Raw genomic sequence first — 22,718 nt, forward strand, 5'->3', positions numbered from 1 at the left:
GACTTGCAGACTCACTTGAAAAGAGTGAACACCATTATACTTGGGTTTGCAGCAGAGGGTTACAAATTCAACTTTAAAAAGTCCCAAATTGCCCATCTGGCAGTACTATTTTTAGGATACGAAATGTCAAGTGAAGGAAAAAGCATTGCAGACAACTAATTAGAGAAGTGCGCTGTACTCCAAGCACCAAAAACGCTTAAGAACTTACAATCGATTCTAGGTTTCCTGGATTTCGGAAGAACTTACATTCTAAATTATGCGGAGAGGGTTAAACCTCTCTACGAACTAATTAAACCTGATTTTAAACCAATCACTTGGACTCAAAAACACACAGAAATTTTGAGATCACTGCAAACAGACATGTTAGCAAAAACAAAATTAGAAACACGTGACAATACACGCAATCTTGTAATCCGAGTCATCCCAGGAAGATGCGGATTCACGTACCTGTCCTCTAATGAGGGGGAAACGGTACCAATAGCTTACAAATCACATTTGTACACACAAGCAGAAAAAACATTCAGTCTCACAGAAAATACTGTGAAAGCAGTAGAAACTGCATAGCAAATGAACGAGAACTAGCACATGGCAAAAGGATCAATATCCTCACAGCGGAATCCGCCTTCGAGGCGCTATTCAGCCCAGTAAACCTGCCTACAGTGTCATTCGAAATGGATAGTGTGTAAATTCTCTTGGAGCAGAAGATGTGAAATACTATTTCGCCCCGCAACTGAAAAAACGGAATGATTTGACATATGAAGAAGAATATACTCTGCCAATCGAACTTCTGCCTCTTCCACAGTACGCCTGTATAATTTATTGTCTTGACAGGTTTTTTGGCTCTATTTCGGAGTGATGAAGACTTTAAGCTTGCTCACATCTAGGATCTGTATTCTTACCTTGTGTTGGCCCTTTTAAGCCCTTTTTCCAGACCTAGAAGAGGATAGCTGCTTTATATGATGATAGATCCCTTATTCTTGACTCTAATCCATCTATTGTCTATTGGCTTTGACATAATTATGTGTCCTTTCATTATTCTGCCTATAGTAGAGGGTGGATCCTGTGGTCCTGACTTTATATTACACATTGGTATGGTTTGTGTAGGTACTCTGACAGAGCTAAGGGTTATTTCATCCTTCTCAGGCCTACAAGGCCCAGAACTAGAGAGACTCCATTTTGCTTTCTGTCCCTGCAGAGCTGAGATGCTTGAAGGGTAAAGGTAATGTTTATAGCTAAGCCTGTTGTCTGCTAGGGGAAAACCAGCCAGGACTGGTTCTTATCGGAAGAATGTGTTTGTGTCTTGGGCCCAGACGTAACATGCAGATGGCCACTGCGGTTGCACGGAGAGCCCTGGAGCTAGCACAGGAATTCGGTGGGAGGCAGCCCTCTGTTGGAAATTTCCATGAGGGGAGAGGATTCTATATTAGCGAATTGCAGGAGAGGAGGAGTGGTCAGTTTGGTTCTTGAAGAGTGAAGAGTAGGATGTTTGCTGGAGCTGCAGAGTACAGTTCAGTTCTATTGGTTTTCTGGAATGGAGAAAGAAGGCAGATGATTGCTGAAGCTGGAGAGAGCAGTCGTATGAACAAAGCTGGAACTATCAGCTGGGGCTGCCAGTTTATCAGAATGCATTAAAGCAGATGGAGGAGTTGAGGCTGCCAGCTGAAGCAGTTGGGCCAGAGGCGTGAAGCTGTGGTGACGGAGGGAGAGCAGAGAGAGAGCCCTGATCCCACCAGAGAGAGAGAGAGAAACATTCCTTCTAATAGGTGAGGTAGTCTAATTTAGCTTGCTTTACACTTACACCTTAATCTTGTCTTTATTCCCTAGGCTATTGTATGTCTAATCCTTTTTCTTTCAGCGGTGTGTTACAGTTCCTGTTAGTTACAGAGACCCCGCAGATAACCTTGTCCTTATACTGTATGTCTAATCCTTTCCTTTCAGTGGTGTGTTACAGTTCCTGTTAGTTACAGAGACCCCGCAGATTTTTGTATGTGCATTCTATTATTATTGTAATAAAGATACCCCAGTTCTTAGTGAACCAGTGTGCATGTGTTGTTCTTGCATACAGTGTGTGTCTCTTGTTCTTAAAGCACAGGTAACCTTTCCTTCTAGTCAGGTGTTACAGCCAGAACAGATGCTGCCCCTGATCCGGTAAGTAGCCACTGAATAATTAGGGAGAGAGAGGAGCCCTTGGGCTAAAAGAATATTGACACTTAGTGATTCGGCCATCCCATAATATTATTGTAGTAGCGAACCCTTAGTGAATAGTGAGAGACACTTCCCAACATAGAGAGAGAGAGAGCTGAAGGTATTCATAGGAAAGTGATTGTCGTTGTGTAGCGGCGTTAGTGAGAGCACTGATTGTGGTCAGTGTGTATACCCACAAGATTGTGGCTTGAGAGAGCACCGGGGGGATACGGTGTGTTATGAGATCGCCTCTAGGGAAAGTGGCGTTAGTGAGAGCACTGATTGTGGTCAGTGTGTAGGTCCGCCGGATTGTGGACCGGATAAAAAGAGAGCACTGGGGCGGCAGCTCAGTGTGTATGGCACGCCGGATTGCGTGTCGAGTGAGCACTGATGGTGATCAGTGTGTAATGGTAAATAATCAGAACTGCCCCAGGGTAGATTAGTCTGGACCAATGTTGTCGCGAGACTATGAGGTATGAGTGTGGTGTAGGGCATGGACGTCCTTAGTAATCAGTGAGTATTCCTAGTAATCCCTATAGATTTAGTGGTGTTTCTAATGATATGAGCTTGTATATTGCGAGTTCCCCATCCTCAGGTAGGTACCCAGGTGCCTGGATAGATGGGTCCTGAGGAGGGAGGTGGTTACGTTTTGGCCAGGTTGGTGTTGCTCTGGTGAACTGGTTCTATCTGGTCTGAGAATCTGGTCATAACATCTATACAGATAGATTTGTACAGCATTTCAACGTAGAGAACAAATCCTACGATGCAGCCTGCGCGATAGTTGACGGTCGCTGACTGTGCGGTAAATTCAGACCGAAAATAACAAAAACTGAATCAGTTAGAAACTGTTCGGCTCAGAGAGCTGAAATCAGATGTTTAAAGATGACGCTTGAAAATGCAGAACGTGAATTCCCGACACTAATCGTGTGCGATTCGCATTTTTGCGTCAACTCTTACAATAATAAGTTGCAGAGCTGGATTCAAAATGATTACAAAGATGACATAGGTCCCACAATCAAGCATAAAATGCTTTGGAAACACGTAGTTCTTTTACAGAAAGAACTACAAAAGACTCATGTGATACACATTCGGAGTCATCGACGTGATGGCGTTCACGTTGCAGGGAATTCATTGGCTAATACAGCCACAGCGGAAGCAACTAAACCGGCTTCCGTAGACACAAAGAAGCGTTCAGAAAAATACATAGACGGGAAACCATGCTGGCAGTAAAAACGTCCTCAAAGGGCAGCTGTGCAGCACCACCCGTGAACTATCCACTCAATTATGCATACATAATTGATGCAAACTCCGTTCCTTTTGCTCGAATCCCTGGAGTGGGGGATAGGGTAATTCCAAACATGAACCGGAGAAAGTTATTAATAGCAGACGCACACATGGGTGAAGGTCCGAGGCACAAAAAGATCAAGGAATCTCTAACTGAATTACAATCAGTATACTGGTGGCCGGGGATGAGCGTGCAACACCAAATATATGTGAAGAACTGTCCCAACTGTGACAGGGATCGCAGTAGTGAACCGGTCCAGTCTGCTGCCCAGCTACCGTTTAGAGACAGGGTAAAGCTGTCTACATGCCATCCAGCGTCCTATTAATCATTAAGACTAAAATTCACTTTAAAAATGTGGCCCCAGCGCTCGGCTGACGCCATAACAGTTATAAAAGATCTGCGCGTCTTTATTGGCACATACGCAATTGCCATGTTCCATTCTGACCAGGGTCCTGCTTTCAGCTCTCGAGCTTATAAGGAGGCCATGGCCAGCAATGGGCCTTGGCTTGCGATACTCTTGTCCATCACACCCCGAAGGGAACAGTGTAGTGGAAAGAAAAAACGGGACATAAAGCAATCTATAACAGCGAAGGTATTAGGTTCAGGTGATGGGTGGGTCAAACATCTAATAAGTGTCCAGCTTAGTCTAAACAACTTTCCAAGAAATTCTCTAAAAGGTTTCAGCCCATACGAACTATTGTTCGGAACTAGAATGTACATTCAGGACTTAGATAGTCAGGTATTAGTGGTAAAAGATAAGAATAAAGACTTTGACATCAAAGACCGTTTGGCTGTTTTACAGGACTTGAATGAAACAAGAAAATCCTTAAGCAACATAAAGTTAAAGCAACAGCCAGCTACCACTGACGAGGCACCACCAGCCCCAGCAAGGCCTGTCTGGATTCCAAAGATTGGGGATCTAGTCAGAGAGAAAATAGCGGTGAAGAAGGAATTTGGGCCTTCTTACAGAAAAGCAGTACCTGTCTTAGCAATCAACAGAACAAGATCAGTAGTACTACCGCCCCTTGCTGGTAAAAAGGAGAACAGAGCTGTATCAATCGACCTGGTAAAACCACAAGCATGTGGCCTATAATCAACAGTAGGCCCAGTGGACTCCCGAGAAACAACAGAATACCTAAACTTGCAACAATCCAAGAGGTTCAAACTGGAAGACTAATCACATTTGATAAACCTACAGTGCACAGAGAGGGACTACGCAATAATGCCATGGAACCCGTACCTCTTGAAACACAGATTTAAACAGTTCGTCAAGAAACACCAGTCTACAATGACGTGGCATCAGAATGTGCTACCGAAAGACAAATTGAGAGAACAATCCCAACAATTGACAGAACTGCCTCTGGCTACTTCATCAATTTCGATAACTTTTCTGAGGATCAAAACGACCCTGAAGTGATGCCGGAAACAAAGACTTTTAAAGAAAAAGCTACAGAACTATTTCATCAAATCAAAGAAGTATATCTGGATGCACCATTGATTGAACATTGGATTATTTCAGGGGTACTTATACTCCTACTATGCCTAATTTTAGTTTTAATTTTAGGAAAGTTTATTACAGTTCAATGGACACAGCAAGTCAGAACACAACTTAGTCCTAAAACCACACAGATCATCCCACGTGAAGAAAAGAGAACTGTCAACAGTAAATGTCACAGCCATTCCAATACCCGGCGGGGTAGTATGGGACAAAACTGACTATGAAGTATATGGTCCGGTTAAAATCCTGAAATATCCTCACCAGTTCAAAGTTTCCTTAAGTGACTTTGTAAAACCAAGTACATTTTCAGATGATTGGAATTTTGAAAGTATTAATAATATGATGTCTGATTTAGTGTTGTCAGCAAGATTTACAGAATATGATTATTTACAAGGTTTGTCTAGTTATGAACAGATGTACTGATTCTCACATTACGGTGACCATTACTTGCATAAACCTGCACAACCTAGAAATGTTTTTAAATATAACCAATGGGAACATTGTGCTACTCCACCAAAAAGCAGTTCTAAAACATTCTATGAGAAATTTCGGTACTTCTCAGGGTTTAACACCAGTGATGCAGAAACGTTTTATTATAAATTGTTAGATAAAACAGGGTTGAAAACTATGCTGACAAATACTAAATTGATATATTCAGAAGCATTTTATGAAAAAATGATGACATTTGGTTTTGATTTTTGGAGAAATAATATTGAAACAAAAACAATCTGGGGTACAAAAGATTGGCAGGTACAAGGCCTAGAAGCATTATTTCGAGCCTGCATGATCCCAGAACAAATAATGTTCTTAAATGACACAATTCACCAAACAACCTGTCTTGGCCTAGCTAAGATTAAAGACCTTAACAAACCGTCTATTCCAAAACCAGTACCTGATAATGCAACAACAGATATTAAGATAGACGTATCTAAAATTTTACATCTAAACAGAACACATCCTGATTGGAAAAAGTGGTTAATCTTGCCCACTGACACAAACAACTGTCAAGATAGATTCCTGAACAAAACACAGGGGTTAACAGTGACCAGACCAGACCCTAGATACTCCCAGAGACAACATCCAGGGATAGTAACAACATACAGTGTAGGGAAGCTGTGCCTTGAATGGCTAGAATCATCCACACTGGCAGAAATTAAGCAACACTTATCTTTACTTAAAGATGGTGCTGATTTGCGCGATTTCATTCTGGGACCTCGCAAACAGTATAAAAAACGTTTCATAGCGACCAGTATATATGCACCTTACAACGAGGCTTGGAAAGTCACAAAAATTGAAACAGCTGAAAAAATACGAGAAATTGATCGTATTCATTTGGAAAAATCACTTTCTGTTGTGGACAATGGGTTAATGACTCTGTCTTCCAGAATATATTCACTGGACAGTATTGTATCATCTACCATAGATGTTACAGCATGGCCAGTCACAGTTGCGTTCTATTGTACAGCTCGGCTGGACGCTGAAAAATCTTCGTTCAGGCTATGTGCCTTGGCGTTTAATCAACACAACATCATTGTTTTCCATCTTTAACCTTACTGATAAACAAATCAGCTTGGCACAGAAAGGAGCAGACTATACAATCCTGAGCATCCAAAAACTTGAGAGATTACCTTCGACAATGTCAGAAAGTCCTGTCATTGAATGGATAATACACGGGATTATCACAATTCCGATAACAACTTTCCGATTTAAAAATTGCCTTGAATACATACCGACTGGCCAGTATGAACGTTTGGGTAAAGGGTACATTAAGTCAGCATGGAAATTACCATACACACACACATGCTATAGTGACAGCAACAAAAATGTATTTCTTAGTGGTGAAAACTGCAAACATTCATTAAGCGGTATACTTTTGTGCCAAGGTATTAATTTACACGGAGCCTGTGAAGGAAATTCAAACAACCTTTCATGCCACCAACATGTCACACCTGCAACGCAGATAGAGCCTTTCTTTAAGCAACTCTCGAACGGGAGTTACATTCTAATAATGGATCACAGCTGTTGTGGCCTTTTGCCAGGGAAAGCATATCTCGTAAGCGTAACTTCCATGGTCAAATGCTGTATGCAAGCATTGTTTCCAAACGGCCCTGGAGACACGGAGACTCTCATATGGCCTCGTTTTAATGTCTCTTCTATACGAATTGATACTTTAAGCAGAATGAAGTCTGTGCTTTTGCAGACAACAGTGCCGATCACGTCATCGAAAGAGACGTATGATCTCCTAATTGCAAGGACAACATCAGAGATTCATGACCATTTATCAACAAATTTCCCCGTCCATTTCACAGAAATGCTTAGACAAATTCTTAACATGTCGAGTACCATAGGCATCCCAGGCGTATTTAAGACCATTTTTACGGGACATTCAAAGCAATTCTGGGAATCATTCCTCATTTTGTCCATTCAGTCTTTGGCGGCATACCCCTACTTTTGGGACTTGTAGCAGGCATTTTATTTTTGACCTTCCTGCTCCGATATGGCAAGCTAAAACTCAGACATGACTCCGGCAGGAATGGAAGAAACGATCCTAGCAATACGCTACCGGGACCGAATACCTAGAGTCCTTGGATTGGCCAGGCTGAGAGATCTGAACATAACCTGGTTTCTTTCATTCAGACCTGCATCTTACCTGTGCTTCGATGTATGCTATGCGGAGATGAGTGCGTGTTGGACACCTGTCTTGCACTTCCATCAGCAGTACCAATGGATATCGATACTTTGCTAAGTCCTGTAACGGCTCACGCATTGTGTTGTCCCCAGCGGCTACCAATCCTGATGACGGCATTCGTTGAGACTCCTGTGCTACGACTAGGTGGTAACAGTGGAGCGAGAAATAAAAGCGACATCACCCAGGTACGACCCTCTGTGAGCATTGCGGATCCAGACTTTGATGATAGCAATCATTCTCACACCTGCCAAGTTACAGCGTTATCGAACTTGGTCGAACTGTCACCTGATTTTGTAGACACATTTTTTGAGAGCCTGTCTGATATGATGTTCTCCCCTGAACAGAAACAATAAACTTTTGAAAAGCATTCTGACACACAACATTCTCATGAACTCTGAATTCAGCCTTCAGTTTTGATCAACAAAAACTGCTGAAAAGCGTTGGAACTCTATTCCCCCGTTCACCAAGAATTTCTTTTTTTTAATTGAACACTTTTTCAAAATATTCACATTTTTTCCTGGCACGAAATTCTTTGCTTAAAGTAGACCTATTCATAAAGAACAGAACTTCTATTTTTAGGTAAATCTAGAGACATAATAACTTTACATCAGCCTCTAGCACATGTTACAGCAAATGCATTTATATGTGATGGAATTATCTCGCCCTTCTTTTCTGTATAAAGAGATATTTCATGTGTAATTTTTTCGCAAAATCATTCACTGATTACATATGCTACAATTTTGAATCATTTATATGCTTAAAGACGTACAGTACCAAAATTACCATGTATTTCAAATACGCCATTTCAAATGCAAATATGTATTTTGGGGTGGGTAATGTTACACATGCATCCTATTGCTTTAGTTTTTAGTAATTTGATGGACATAAATTTGTGGAGTGGGTGTCGCGTTCTAATCTAGGACCCCGATCAATACTGTGACCTTATGCCCCTATACGGCTATAATCCATTCATACCCCTATAATGGCAAAAAAGATCAAGAACAATATTTCAGAAACTCGTCTCTGGCCTAACACGATCAGAGCCACATTTCAGAATCTCTTCCTCTGCAGCTCATTAGAGCAAATGACACAGCAGAAGCCACTATCTAAGATTCCTAGATTACACTCCAAGTTCTTCAACAAGATAAAACTCAGCAACCTGGGAAAGCCCCGCTTGCTATGTTTTGATTAGTAATAGAACTCTAATGAGCACTGAGAGACGATCACTTCCTAGTGGCATCTTTATTGACATCTTATGTCCAAAAACTTACGTCAAACAAGGCACCTTTCAGGTATAAATATTACCAATGTTGCCTTAAGCAAACGCTGCCTCAATGACATCGATGATAGCGATGGTGTGGTGAATACAGGAGCAGAACAGCTGTCCCCTGCAGAGCCCAGCAGATGCAAGCTGTTCACGGATGCTGCCCCTCCTCCTCCTTGACGCGCTGAGAGAGACGCTGTCTTTTCTCCTGCCGAGAAAATCCAGCTCTGGCGTTTCCAGCCTACTCTTGCGAGTGACTGGGATATCGAGTCCTGAAAGGAGATACAAGACCTCCAACATTCTATTCCAGAGGTATGGTGTTGACTAAACCCTTAGAGAGAATTCTTGAAGCAAACCTTGGCAAAACCAATTTAACTAAAACTGCTACTTACTTACTCCCTCCCACGTATTAGGCTTAGGTCAGGTACACTAGGGTAGGCGTAGTTAGAAGCACCAGTTGAGTACCTTAGCCTAATGTATATATGAATGGATATATTTTATTCATTTTTAACCATTGTATGGCTAAGAAACCATATCAATGCTTTTACAGTATTATTTCCCAATCCTCCTTTTACTGTACGCACTTTTTATAATAACTAGTCTTGCAATTGTGGCAATTCATTTCTCTTGCATGAGAAGAAAGACTGTTCAATAAATAATACCCTTTTATTGAAAACGCTCGTATTTCTATTCTCTGCATCTTGGTGAAAGTAATCTGCACAACTGACTGAGTAAAATAACTGTCTATTGTTTCACACGACTCTAGAGATTGACTCTTATTCTAAGGAGCAAAGTTGTCATATTTATGCGGTTGTTGGAAAACTGAATCCCTTCTTGTCTGTACCAGGGAAGCTGATCACTTCCTATTTCAGTCAAGAACGTTTCCAGTGACCTCTGAGCTAGTTGGTAACAAACCCAATTAAGTTTAGCATAGTCAGTAGAGACCTGGAAGACCGCACTTCTACGTCTACACTGCTGTTTAGGTTATTCCAATGCGCAGGGCCTATAGGGAACAACAACTGCAATACCACTCTTAGCAGATTTTAGAGAAAGCAAGAAAACATACCTGTTAATTGTTTATAGTTTCCTCCAGTATTTCCACTGCAAAAATAAAAAAACAATACAGTTACTGGAAAAAAAAGAAAAACAGTTTTTGTCAAAACCGCCTTTCATATTTAAAAAAAAAAGATAAACTGCATGTCTGTATATCTATAGAGCGGAATGGTTGTAAGTGTCTATTTGGGTGAGTGAGTGGCTGTATGAGTGAGTTACTGGGTAGATGAGTGCCTGTATTAGTATGGTTGTGACTGTATGAATGAGTGTGTGAATGAGTTTATGAGTGAACAAGTAAGTGGATGAGCTGCTATGAGTTAGATAGTGAGTTTTCAAGTGGCAGTATGAGTGTGGGAGTGAGTGTATGAGAGTGCTTATGGGTAAGTGAGAGGGTGCATGGGATGAGGTATCATTGAGTGAGTGAATGAATGCTTAACTGCCCCTATGAGGTAATGAATAAGTGACTGTGTGAGTGGCTACATACATGAGTGAATAGTTGTGTAAATGTTTTAATGGGGACTGATAGAGTATTCGAGTGGTTGCAAGAGTGAGTGTTAAGTAGTTGAGTATTTGTATAAGTTAGTGACTAAGTGTGTATTTGGTTCTAGAGATCAGCGTCTGGGTGTGAGTAGCTCTTTGAGTGAGTGTCAGCATGGTAAGTGACTGCCTGAGTGACTGCCTGAGTAAGTGACTATCTGTGTCAGTATGCAAGTGGCTGTATGATTGAGTGTTTGGTTGTGTGAAAAGCTGCATGGGTAAGTGACTGGTCTTGTGAGTGCCTATATGACTGAAAGACTATGTGTGTGAGTGTCTATATGGGTGAGTAATTAGATGTGTCAGTGGTTGTGTAATTGAGTGATTATGTAAGTGGCTGTAAAGGTGAGTGGATAGCTGTGTGAGTAGCTGTATAGGCATGTGACTGTGTGATTTAGTGTCAGTATGAGTGACTGACTGAGTGGGTGGGTGAATGAGTGTTTAAATACATGTATAACTGGTTGTGTAAATGAGTGTGAGTAAGTGACTGGGTAGATGAGTGCATGTATAAGTATGAGACTGACTGGATGAGAAATTAAGTGTTTCAGTGGGTTTATGAGTGAGCGAGAGGTGTATGAGCTGATGTATTAGTGAGATACTAAGTATGGTAGTGGGACTATGAGTGACAATGCGTGTGTTAGTGTTTGTATGAGTGAGAGATATGATGTGTGAGAGAATATGATTATGTGAATAAATGCATGAGTGCCTCTATGGATGAGTGAGTAACCATGTGAGTGGCTGAATATGTGAGTGAGTGGCTGTATAAATGGCTACATATATGGGACTGAGAGGGTGTTTGAGTGGTTGCATGAGTAAGTGATTAGGTAGGTGAGAGTCTTTATAAATGAATAACTGGGTCTGTTTATGGCTCTAGGGCTAAATGACTGAGTGCCAAAGGCTCTTTGAGTGAATTTCTACAGGTGTGAGTAGCTACATGAGTGAGTGTTGTTTTAGTCATCTAGGATGGTGTGATCCACTGTAAGAGTGAAATACTGGGCATATTAGCACCTATATGAATGAGTGACATATTGTGTGAGTGACTGTATAGATGTGTGAATGTGTATGTGAGTGCCTGAAATATTGAGTGAGTAGTTGTGTATCTGACTGTATGGGTAAGGCTTTGCATGTTAGTGCCTGTATGAGCTAATTATTACGTGGGTGAGGGTGCCTATAAGTGAGTGACTAGGAATCAGTACATCAAGAGAGAAACTTGAACGGTATACTTTTATTTCTGTACCTCCCGCTAGTTTCCTCTGTAGTAAGCATCCTGAGTCACTAGGAATGTTAGTGGCTTTAGGGGTTAGTGAGTGGGTAGATAAATGTATGTATAATTCAGTCACTGGTTATATCAATAATGGTATATATGACTAATGAAGTTGTAAGAAGTGTGAGAAGTTGTGTGGGTAAATAAGTAACTGTATGAGTGGTTATGTTGGTGAGTGAATATGTGTGTAGGTACCCCTATGAGTAAGGCAGTGGCTATTCCTGTGTTTCTATCAGTGTACGGCTGGTTGCATCATTGGCAGTATGATTGTATGTTTTGGTGTGACAGAGAATAGAATAGTGTGTGCTTGGGTTTATCAGTGTATACACAAGAGTGTCTCTTGGTGTGTCAGCGAATACCTGGGTATACACTATATATATCAGTGTGTAGGTAGATGTATCAGTGCATCAATGAGTTTGTACCTGGATGTGTAAGTCTATGCATGAGTGTGCATCTGTGTGTATTATTATCTGTATCAATGTGTGTCTGGTTGTGGCATTGTATACAACATTGTGTGACTTGGTGTGTCACAGTCTGTATGTGTTTGTAAATGGTTGTGTGGGTATCTATAAAATGAGTAGGCGGGTACACGAGTGTGTATATCAATAGCGTTCATTCGTTCAATAACTTTTATTCGATTACAATTTGTATAATCATAAAAAGTACATAGTTAAAAAAAAGGCAGAGCCAGACATTACATCATATACATAGGTTTAAAAAGAACAAAAAGAAAATCTTTTGAAGAGTGCATTTGAGAGAACTTATTGCTTGAGTAATTCTGTTCAGTTTGTGAGTTTTTGACGGATTGTGATGGAAGCCTTTAAAAACCTTGCTACACATTTGGCTACATGCAGGGAATGCAGACATTGCAAAAACAAGAGTGCAGAGTGGCATTGTCTGAAACCAGCAGGTCGAAGAAGTGGGAGTATCCAAGATTTACGAGTGATTTTGTAATACTTGCAAAAAAAGATAATATGAATTGTTGTTTGAGGAGACGTTCCATCACATGGACAGTTCATAAGCGTACAAGACCAGTTGTGAGTTTCAGGAAAAGAAACCAAACGAAAAAAGGTATTAAAACGAAATCTTGTTAATAAATTTTTTTCCTGATTTGTTAGAAAAAAATGACAAATAGGGTTGCATACCTTTAGGAAGTTGTATTGCGGATATCTGAGTATTAGAAGGTTTTATAATCTCAGTCTGATTTCGCAAGTCTCTCAGATGCGCCAAACACATCAGTTTTAGCTGTTTCTCGGAGATGTCTTCAATAGAAGGGGGGTCATCAAAGTAGTACTTGTGCCCAAGGTCATAGAAAAAGTTCCTTACGTAGACCAACCATGAGATCTTTTGCCAGTTTGTTAGGGCTAAACAGTCTGTGATCAAAGATCGTGTTAAGTGGCACTCTGGTTTGGACCATACATGTTGCCACAGGAAGATAGGTTGGCTACCGATAGTGTCTGCTATGTATTCCATGCCTAACTCGCTGTGGGAGGCAAAGTTCGGTGCGCTTTGCGGGAGGGCCAGCACATATTTGATGAAGATATTCTCGGTTATTTGCAAATGATCAATAAGGCTATGCCCCCACACACCTGCTCCGTAAATAGCCACACTGTGGCATTTAGCGTAGTAGATTTTCAGGAGTTCTGAGGGAGCAGGCTTCCCCAGCTTTCTCGAGAATGACATCAGGGCCGATGTTGTGCGCCGAAAAAGAAGATTTTTTGTAGCCGTTGCTTGATGCCAATTCAGAGCATCATCAACAAGAATTCCCAAATAGGGGTACACGGAATTTTTTTCAGCTTTGCATTGTCCACCACTATTGGTTTTGGATTTTTAACCCTGGGGCCGATATGCATAGTAAAAGTCTTTTTTATGTTAATTTTCAGGCCAAGTGAGTCCATAAAACTGCTGTATTTGTTAACTTGTTTCTGGAGTTGATTTAATGTGCGGGCCAGGATGACTGAATCATCTGCATATAGCAGTGTTGGTATTGGTTGATGATTTATCTGGGGTAGATCCTGGCTCCCTTCCAGCATTGCCTGCTTTAGTCCATTGGTGTAAAGGTTGAACAGGAAGGGAGCCAGTACACAACCCTGCTTTACTCCTTTTGTTATTGGAAATGAGCGAGACAACTCACCGTTGGTTCTGAATCTGACTCGCCCAGAAGCGTTGGAGTATAATTCACGAAGAAAAGCTATTAAAGGAGGATCCACTCCAAGGTCACTGAGTATTTTCCAGAGTTTTCCGTGCCGAACGCAGTCAAATGCCGCACTAAGGTCGACATAGACGAGGAAGATGTTACCTCCTTTGGCGCCAACATATTTCCCTGTCAGGAGGGCAAGGTTCAGGGCCTGCTCCACTGTCCCGAGCCCCTTCTGGAAACCATATTGCAGGTCGGTCATGATGTTATTTTCCCTGGCCCAAGATTGTAAGCGGTCCAGGAGCACTCGACCTGCAATTTTGCCCATGGAATCCAGAAGGGAGATAGGCCTATAGCATGCTGGGTCATTGCGGTCGCCTTTTTTAAAGATGGGCAGTAGAATTGACGTAGACCATGACCGAAAGAGTCCATCAGATGTTACTGCTGCCAAGACCTGGGTAATTATCGGAGACCAGAGTTCTATATTGTGGAGAAAAAAGTCCATAGGGACTCCGTCTGGGCCTGGAGCCTTGCCTGATTTTGATGCCTTAATTGCTTTAACAACTTCACTGTGATGGAAATGGATATTTATCGGATAGGAGTTATTTTTCGGAATGCAGGATTCAATTGGTTCTGTTCCTTTGTCTGTAGCACTTTGTGAGGGTGGGCCGAAGATTTTTGAAAAGTGCATAACCCAGTCGTCCTCTGAGACTGCTACATCCAGATGTTGACCTTTTGCAGTATCGGCCAGAAAAGGGGATCTTAGGACTTGCCAGAATAGGGCACTATCCTTTCTATGGGAACTGTCATGGAGTTGTTTCCACAGTTCTTTCTTGATTTCTTTTTTGCGTTCCCGTCTGGCTAAGTTATAAAGTTTCCTTAAGTTGGAAATTTCCGATTGATTTCTTGTGGGTCTATGTAGAGCTTATTTTAGATTTGAGAGGGCTTTTCGGCAAGCTGAGTCGAACCATCTCGTGATAGGGGTTTTTATGTTCTTTAGCTTGACAAAAAATTCGTTGCCAATTGCTTCCAAGATGTTTTTGAAGCTATTGGTAATTGACTGAGGTGTGGCGTCTGGAGATAAGCATTCAATTATCCAGGGCTTGAACTTTTCGAGAATCTTCTCTGTTACTTCAGTCGGATGAATCTTGGCCCATTTGACTGTGTAGCCGTTCAACTTGTTCATAGTTAGTGAGTTTTGGTTTAAGAGACTCATTTTTACGGAGTGTACTTTAGCCATTTTAGGGGTGATTCTTAGGGGTGATTCTTTAGGGGTGATATCAATAGCTAATTAGCTGTGTGAATGTCTGTATAGGTGACAAACTGACTTAGTCACTGCCTATATATAATATTGAATATGTATGGCTCTAGATGTATGAGTAACTTACTGTGTTAATAGCTGTTTAGATATGTATTTATTTATTTATTTATTTTAAAGAATATATATAGCGCTGGCTAGACCCGGAGGTAGAAGAGCGCTGTACAAGAGTATCAGATCATAGTTACAGGTTACATCGTTATAAAGGTTAAACAGTTATTAGAGTATGGCAACATAGTTACTTTTAAGGTCGAGATAAACAATAAGCACGAATACGTAAGAGGAGAAGCAAGCAAGGGGGGAGATTCAGGGGAGGGGATAGAAGCAGGGGAAGTAATAAAGGTGGGAAAGAGGAGGGGAAGTTGAGAGACACAGCATGGAAAGAGTAGGGGAAGGGTGATGGGGACACAAACCGGTAGACGAGTCAAAGCAACGCCCAAAGGCCAGTAGGCTGTGATCCCGAGGGAAGTAGTATCACTTTCCTATCTCTGTTGCAAGAGGCTCCCTTTATTTATTTATTTATTTTATTTATGACATTTATTGAGCGCGACGAATACCCTAAGGCGTCTCGGCGCTCGTCTTTACGCAGTGGACTCACTCAGAGGGATCCTGTGACTCCTAGGCCTACAAACTGGATCCATCCCCAAAAAGGGGAGAGCGAGTGCTTTGGCAAGGGGTGCCATACCATACCTCAGCTGTGAGTGGCTCCCTTGGTGCAGTGGACTCTCTCAGCGGGTTTGCTGAGACTCCAAAGTATAAATATTGGATCTTTCCCCAACAAGGGGAGAAGGGGTGCTTAGTCATAGGGCACAAAGAACAGGGGGCTAGGCAGAGTAGAAGGCAATGGGAGAGATTCAGGGGAGAGGGGATAGGAGCTAGGGAAGTTGACAAAGTGAGAAAGATTACTAAATGAGAACATGCTTAATTAGTTTTAAATAGCGCTGGCTAGACCCGAAGGAATCAGAGCGCTTTACATGAGGAACAATTATTAATATTGCAATTTACATCATTTAAAAGTTACATACGTATCAAGAAAAGCATTTAAAGAACATAGGAGACAAGTTGGATGGAGCAAGGTAGGGTAATAGGAACAAAGGGGACAAGGTGGATGGAGCAGGAAAGGGTAAGGGGCAGATTTGAAGCATTGAGAAGAAGCGCTGATGTCGGCTATAATGTTGTCGCGCAGCTCACTTATAAAGTCCCTAAATGTGGACAGGATATCATCGCAGGTCAGCCCCATATTCTCCTTTGGCTGTTTATGCCCTAGTTCTTGTCCTGTGTTATAGTTTCCAAAGAAGCTTAAGACCTTGTTGGATTGTGATTTTTTGGGGAGGCATATGGGCAGTTCCCTGGACCAAGCCACAAGTTGGTGTGCTCGTGTGTTCGCCATGTTCTTCTCGCAGCCGCGGTCCATCCAGACCACAACGTCAGGACCAACGCCCCCCCGGCTCTTTATAACTTGAAAAAGTTCCCCAAGCTTTCCGTGTGTGTTGCTTTCGTCGGCTCTTCGTTTTCATGGCTAAAAGGTCTCAATGGCAGCATCAAGGTGGATTCCGGTGCGGGGCCTGGACGGGATCACATCCGCGCATGATGGCTGGCTGATTCATTGAACCACATACTCATTCATCCATTCTTCCTTACTTTCACCCTTCCCTCCATTCAATATTCCTTCCATAATTCCCTTTTCTATGTACCCATCTTTTGTTATTCCTTGCTACTGCTTGTTGTTCTTTTGAGGCTGCATTCCTTGGACCCGGTGCCTCGAGATCACCATGTTAGGGTCAGGCATAACGTGATCAGTGAAGGCGGTGATCGAATACCCTCTCAGCTGCCCAGAATAGGGCCGCCTGGCTTATGCTTACGTTGGGCAGGTGCGCAGGTCTCAATTTAAGAAATTCCAGGTCTGTGCAGCTTCCTGTGTTCAACAGTGCAGTTGCCTACCCACTAGCACTGCATGAAAAAGTTCATCAGTTTTTTCTGGCAGGACACGCGGCATGTCTGCCACGGCGGGTCTCCGCTCCCGCTCGTGCTTGCCTTGCATGGGACCCAACTACACCCTCTCGGGGGAACTGTCTACATCTGCCTGAGATCACCGCCGGTCGGCCATTTTGGGGTCAGGCAAGGTGGGAGAGCCGGCAGTCGGGATGACGGCAGTGCTCAGGCATGAACTTCAGTCAGGTATGTCCAAGGAGATGGTTTTTGCGTTTTGTGCTCTGCGAGTTTAAGTGACCACACTCTAGGCACACACATGGTAATGTTGATGGTCGGTGCCCCGCTTGGGAGAGCCCGGCCACGGCGGTGGTCACGGTGTGCTCATTCTGCCACACTAATGGGTTTCTTCCTTCAGGCTACCATTGCCCCAGAACATGGCCAATATCGTCCTCCGGCTGCTGTCGGTCCGCTGGAGCGCCGCTGCACCGTCAGCTTTGTGCTTCTCAGTAGATGGGCGCCGCCATTTTATGGTGTAGGCGATCAGCTCATGCTCGAACAGTTCCTGCCTTTTCTTCCCGGGGCCACGGCAATATTAATGGCTTAGGTCGTGCCCCGACTTTTAAGACGTCCTGGGGTTGATTTGTGAGTTTCTTCGCATTGTCTAGCCACTATGATTAGCTCGAGATTGCCGCGCGGACCGGGAGCCGAGACAAGCTATGTCCGTGGATGTTTTCTAGCTTTATGGGTGAGTGATTGGCTGTATCCGTAGTTACATTGTAAAGTGACTGAGCATGTTAGTGGTTGTGTGTAGGGGTGGGCGTAGTTCGCGAAGTAGCGCTACGCAAAGCTACGCGAAGTGCACTTCGTTTTACGCGAACTTCACGTAGCACTACGCGAGCTGCTTAGTAGCATGTTCGCACTGTGCAAGATGCGTTTTCAATGATTGCACAGTGCGGACAAGCATCCGGCACTGTGCAATCATTGAAAACGGCATCTTGCACAGTGCGAGCTGTAGTTTTCTGCTGCTCGAGTAGATTATTACTCGAGCGGCAGCTTTCTCAACGCGAACTGGTAGTTTCTCATTGAGAGCGTCGCGAGCATGCGCAACTACTCACAATGAGAAACCTGACCTCACCGGGTTGAGAATCTCGCCGGGATGTCATTTTGCTTGCTCGCAGTCACGAACATGACGTTGAGGACCGCGAACAAGCAAAAAATGACTGCTGCACTACGCTACGTTGCACTACGCGTGTTCGCACTGTGCTATGTGCAGCTCGCGTAGTGCAAAGTTGCGCAAACTTCGCAAACTCCGTGAGCGCAGCATAGTGCTTCGCCCAGGGTTAGTTGTGTGCATGGTTGGCTGGTTGCGCAAGGGTTCTGTGTCTGTAACTGAGTGCACATTTTAGTGCCTGTATTAGCAAGTAACTAAGTGTGTGAATATATGTATGAGTAATTAAAATCATGTAGTAGTAGATGGACTTGTAAGTGAGGCAAGGTGTGTTTACCTGTAACACTGAGTTAGTGGGCGAGTCAGTGGTTGAATGAATGACAGGGTGTATGAGATATGTAATCTGTGTATATGTCAATGTGTAGGTTTCTGTGCAAGACTCTATCTTGGTGTACAGTTTATTTTATAGTAAATGTGCTGAACTACACTGAAATTTTAATTACAACATAGACAAAATAAAGTGATGTCAAGCTGTGGCAAGAGCACTTTATGTTGAAAAACACTCTCCATGGATATCTCTAAGCAATATTTCTTTCATAGAAGATGCATTTTGAGACATTTAAAGATGTTACATTCTAGCTGCTATTGAAAATGAAAAAGAACATAAAGATATGTTAGTAGTTCATCTTCAAGATTACAAATTTCTTATTCTGTAAAACTGTATCACAATAGTAAAAATATACTTTTCTCTTTTTTATGTTCTCAGATTTCATACTTCTTTACATTCAATGATGGTCTGTATGAAGCATCATCCTTCAACAGTGGGGGAAAACACTACCTTGCAAAAAAAAAAATAGCCATAGCTGTGCAGTTCATTACTATAAATAAGGATCACTATGCTTTGCACTCACCGCAATTCATTATTCAATTGGCATTTCTGACATTACAAGACTAATCTAAACAAACCTATGTTAAAAATATTTCTTAAATTCTTATATTTGATACAATAATACAAATAAATATAAAGCACTCTTGAATTTTGGATATACTTTTGAAAACATCACCAGTGGTAGGCCAAATGATGTGTAAAATGCTGATAATCAATATAGACAAAATCCCATGCTGTAGTTTTTTTTCCACAAATAGAACATAGAGGTTTGATCAATGAAATAAAGGGAGAAATGTTTTAGTTTAGAAGCCAGTTTGTGGGTTCAACTTAAGGTTGCTGTAATTGGATTGTGTTCATCGCATTTCAGAATTTATTTAGAGAGTGTATTATTAAGATAGTGTATTAACTCCTTTCTAGACTCTTGATTATTGAAGACCTTTCTAAAGACATTATCCTCAATAGGCCAAATAATGTTTATTACAGTGATGAATCACATAGATGAAACACTGTACACTACCTGTGCACTACTTTGTTATCCAGAATTCCTCTTTAGAACTTCAGATGAAGAAAAAAAGAGCTTGGTAGCTTAAATGGAAGTTTTGACTTGTATTTATGGTTGATGTCATTACATGCTGTCCATCCAGTTCCGCTGTATAAATAAACAGTATAGTATCCAGAGATTGTATTGATTCCTTCATGAAAGATAATAGCTGAAGTAGTAAATGTTAAAACTGATATTTTTCCAGCTTTAACATTTGTAATTTTTTATTTTAAATTCAGAGCCATCTATCTGCTATGTTTCATTGTAACATTTCTGTAGGGTATTTTTAGTTGTTACTTGAGTGAATGTAAACAACACATTAGATCTGCAGTTTAAGCAAGTCACATTTTGGTGAGCCTTCTTCAGAAATGTATCAAAAGACACAGCTTTGGAATCTGGTAAAGTTAAATTCTGAAAATACTCAGAATGTTTTTGAGTGTTAGATGAATAATCACAAACTTTACAGTCATGGTTCCATGTGTAACTCAGTTTAAATATTTCATCAATATCTATATCTTCTTGGTCTAAAACTCCAACCATAACCACACTACATTCTTGTGCTTCGTGTTGAGTGTTGACAGTAAATCTTACTGATCCTGGTACTAGAAAGGGTAGATAACTGTAATTTCCTAGTTCAAGTTCAAGTTCTGGAATTTGTATAGCGCACTACTCACCCAGAGGGTCTCAAGGCGCTTGAGGGATAGTGGGCGCATTATTTGTCGAATAGCCAGGTTTTTAGCTGCTTTCTGAAGGAGGGGTGGTTCTGAGTAAGGCAAAGGTGAGTGGGGCAATTTCAGCAAGAGCTGCAGCGATGCGCTACGATACCAGGCTGCAAGGCAGGCAGTGCGGGGAGCAGCGTGCGACTCATGGAAAATGTTAAGTGGCTGGAGCAATTAAATAAGAGCAGCCTTGTAATTGAGAATAAATTGAACTCTATTATTAGGATGCATAAGCAAACAGTTTCACATTCAGTTTCGCCATCTCTGGAGCTGTATCGAGCTAAGGCCCATGGGGCTTCACTTTTGTTTGGCGCAGAAATCTGTGGGTAAGTGGATATCCAGCACCTGGCCACTGCTGAAAACAATTTTGTTAGGAAATGTGTTTGTCTCTTATCCAGCTCACCCCTTGTCCCACTATATTTAGAGATAGGGCTAAAAAGAATAGCTGAACTGACTGTATTAAAAATACTAGTTTATTGGGTTCATCTCAAGGATTCACTTGCCGAATTGTTACAGATTCCAGGAGTTACCATGCTTCCTTGGCTAACATGTGTGTGTATGGCTGGGGAGGCTGGGGCTACAGCGTTATTGGGCTGACCCTGCAGGAATCAAACAAACTGATATCAATATATTAAAGGCTAACTATTGGAATAATATTAACGAAGAATATATCAATTGTAGCTCAAATGCCCCCCTAACTAATGTTTTTCTTGAATATAAATGTACACCATCCTTTAAACATTATTAAGATTTAATGCCGTCTTCCTTAGCCAAGAGCATGTACTTACGATTCCATTTTTTGGAGGCTTCCTCTGAGATCATTCACTCATAAGTGTGGCAAGGAACAGAAGTCTGTTGCTTGCCCTATGTGTGGTCAGGGTGATGAAAATAATTCATACTTATTGTTCTTCTGCTCAGAGTAAATGAATTCTCCCCACAAGTGGATTACTCCCTTGTGTCGTGATATGGGAATAACCAGATACCAGGTCACTCTTAGGACTTTACAAACTGACATTTCTTTTGAAATTGTACTTGCTGTAAGCAACTGTTTAGAGGTGATTTGGTACAAGTGAAGAATACTTTTGATGGTAGCTGTTTAAGGATTTTTATATTTCTACAATGTTTTTTAAATATGCATTTTACATTCACTTGGGCACTGATTTTAATGATACCATTGTCAGTGTCCTTATTGCATGTTGCTGTGGGTTCATAGCTGCTGATCACAATTGCACAGTTTCTAAAGCACAATTCACTTTATTGTCTGACATGTTTTAATCACATGAGGGTTGTGACGTATCATTTAGTCAATTAATTTTAACGTATTTTATGAGTTTTATATTAATTTTAAAATCATGATCTGGTTGTTTATGCATATTGTGGATGTACACTTTGATGATTGCAATAACCAACTAAAGTTTATATATATACAGATTTGCAACATGTACCTAACGTAGAATGTATCACAATTCTGTCAGTCAGTAAGTTTCGGAGCAAACGATGAAGTGCAGAACAAAATTTCTTCTCTGGTGTTTGTTGAATTTGGTTTACTAGGTATGGTAAATGTTAATGTACATTTAGAACTACATTTGCAAAGCAGTTGGCACATTAACTATTTTCCAACTGGTAACCTACAATATCTCTTTCATTTTCCAGTTTTCTCTTCTTGAGAGCTTCTAGATTGTTGATGTGTCCTTTTTTTTTTCTTCTACATCTGTACACTCAGTCAGTCAAATTCACTGTATTCAGTTAATTAAAATCACAAAAGCATACTACATTAAAAACACAGTAAAAAATATTTTAAAAACATATTACAAAGACACATTCATCACAAAATACAGAAAACAGGATCTAGATCATTAAATATACACAGGAATATTTAATTAAATTTAAGAAATACTATTTGATGGTGGTTCTTCTCTTTCTCCTTATTCTGACTGCTGCGGTCAAAAAACCAATTACGTTAAAAATTTCTCAAACATTGGTCAACATTTCTAAATATATAAAAGCAGGTCAAGCCTGTATAAAACCTTTGCCTTTTAAAATACGTAAAATGATCCGGTTTCGTATGTGCAAAAAATGCTCACAAAATAAAACAAAGTGCATTGAGTCCTGTGTAGGAAAATTATCATATGTGCATACATTCAGGTCCTCTGGCTTTTCCATCCCATTGGTTCAGCAAGGAGTAAATGTAATTGATTCAATCTGAATCTCTCCAGAAGGAAATGATGATGTTGGTTAGTGAC

Source organism: Lissotriton vulgaris, chromosome 6, assembly GCF_964263255.1.
Source record: "Lissotriton vulgaris chromosome 6, aLisVul1.2, whole genome shotgun sequence".
Classification (NCBI taxonomy): domain Eukaryota; kingdom Metazoa; phylum Chordata; class Amphibia; order Caudata; family Salamandridae; genus Lissotriton; species Lissotriton vulgaris.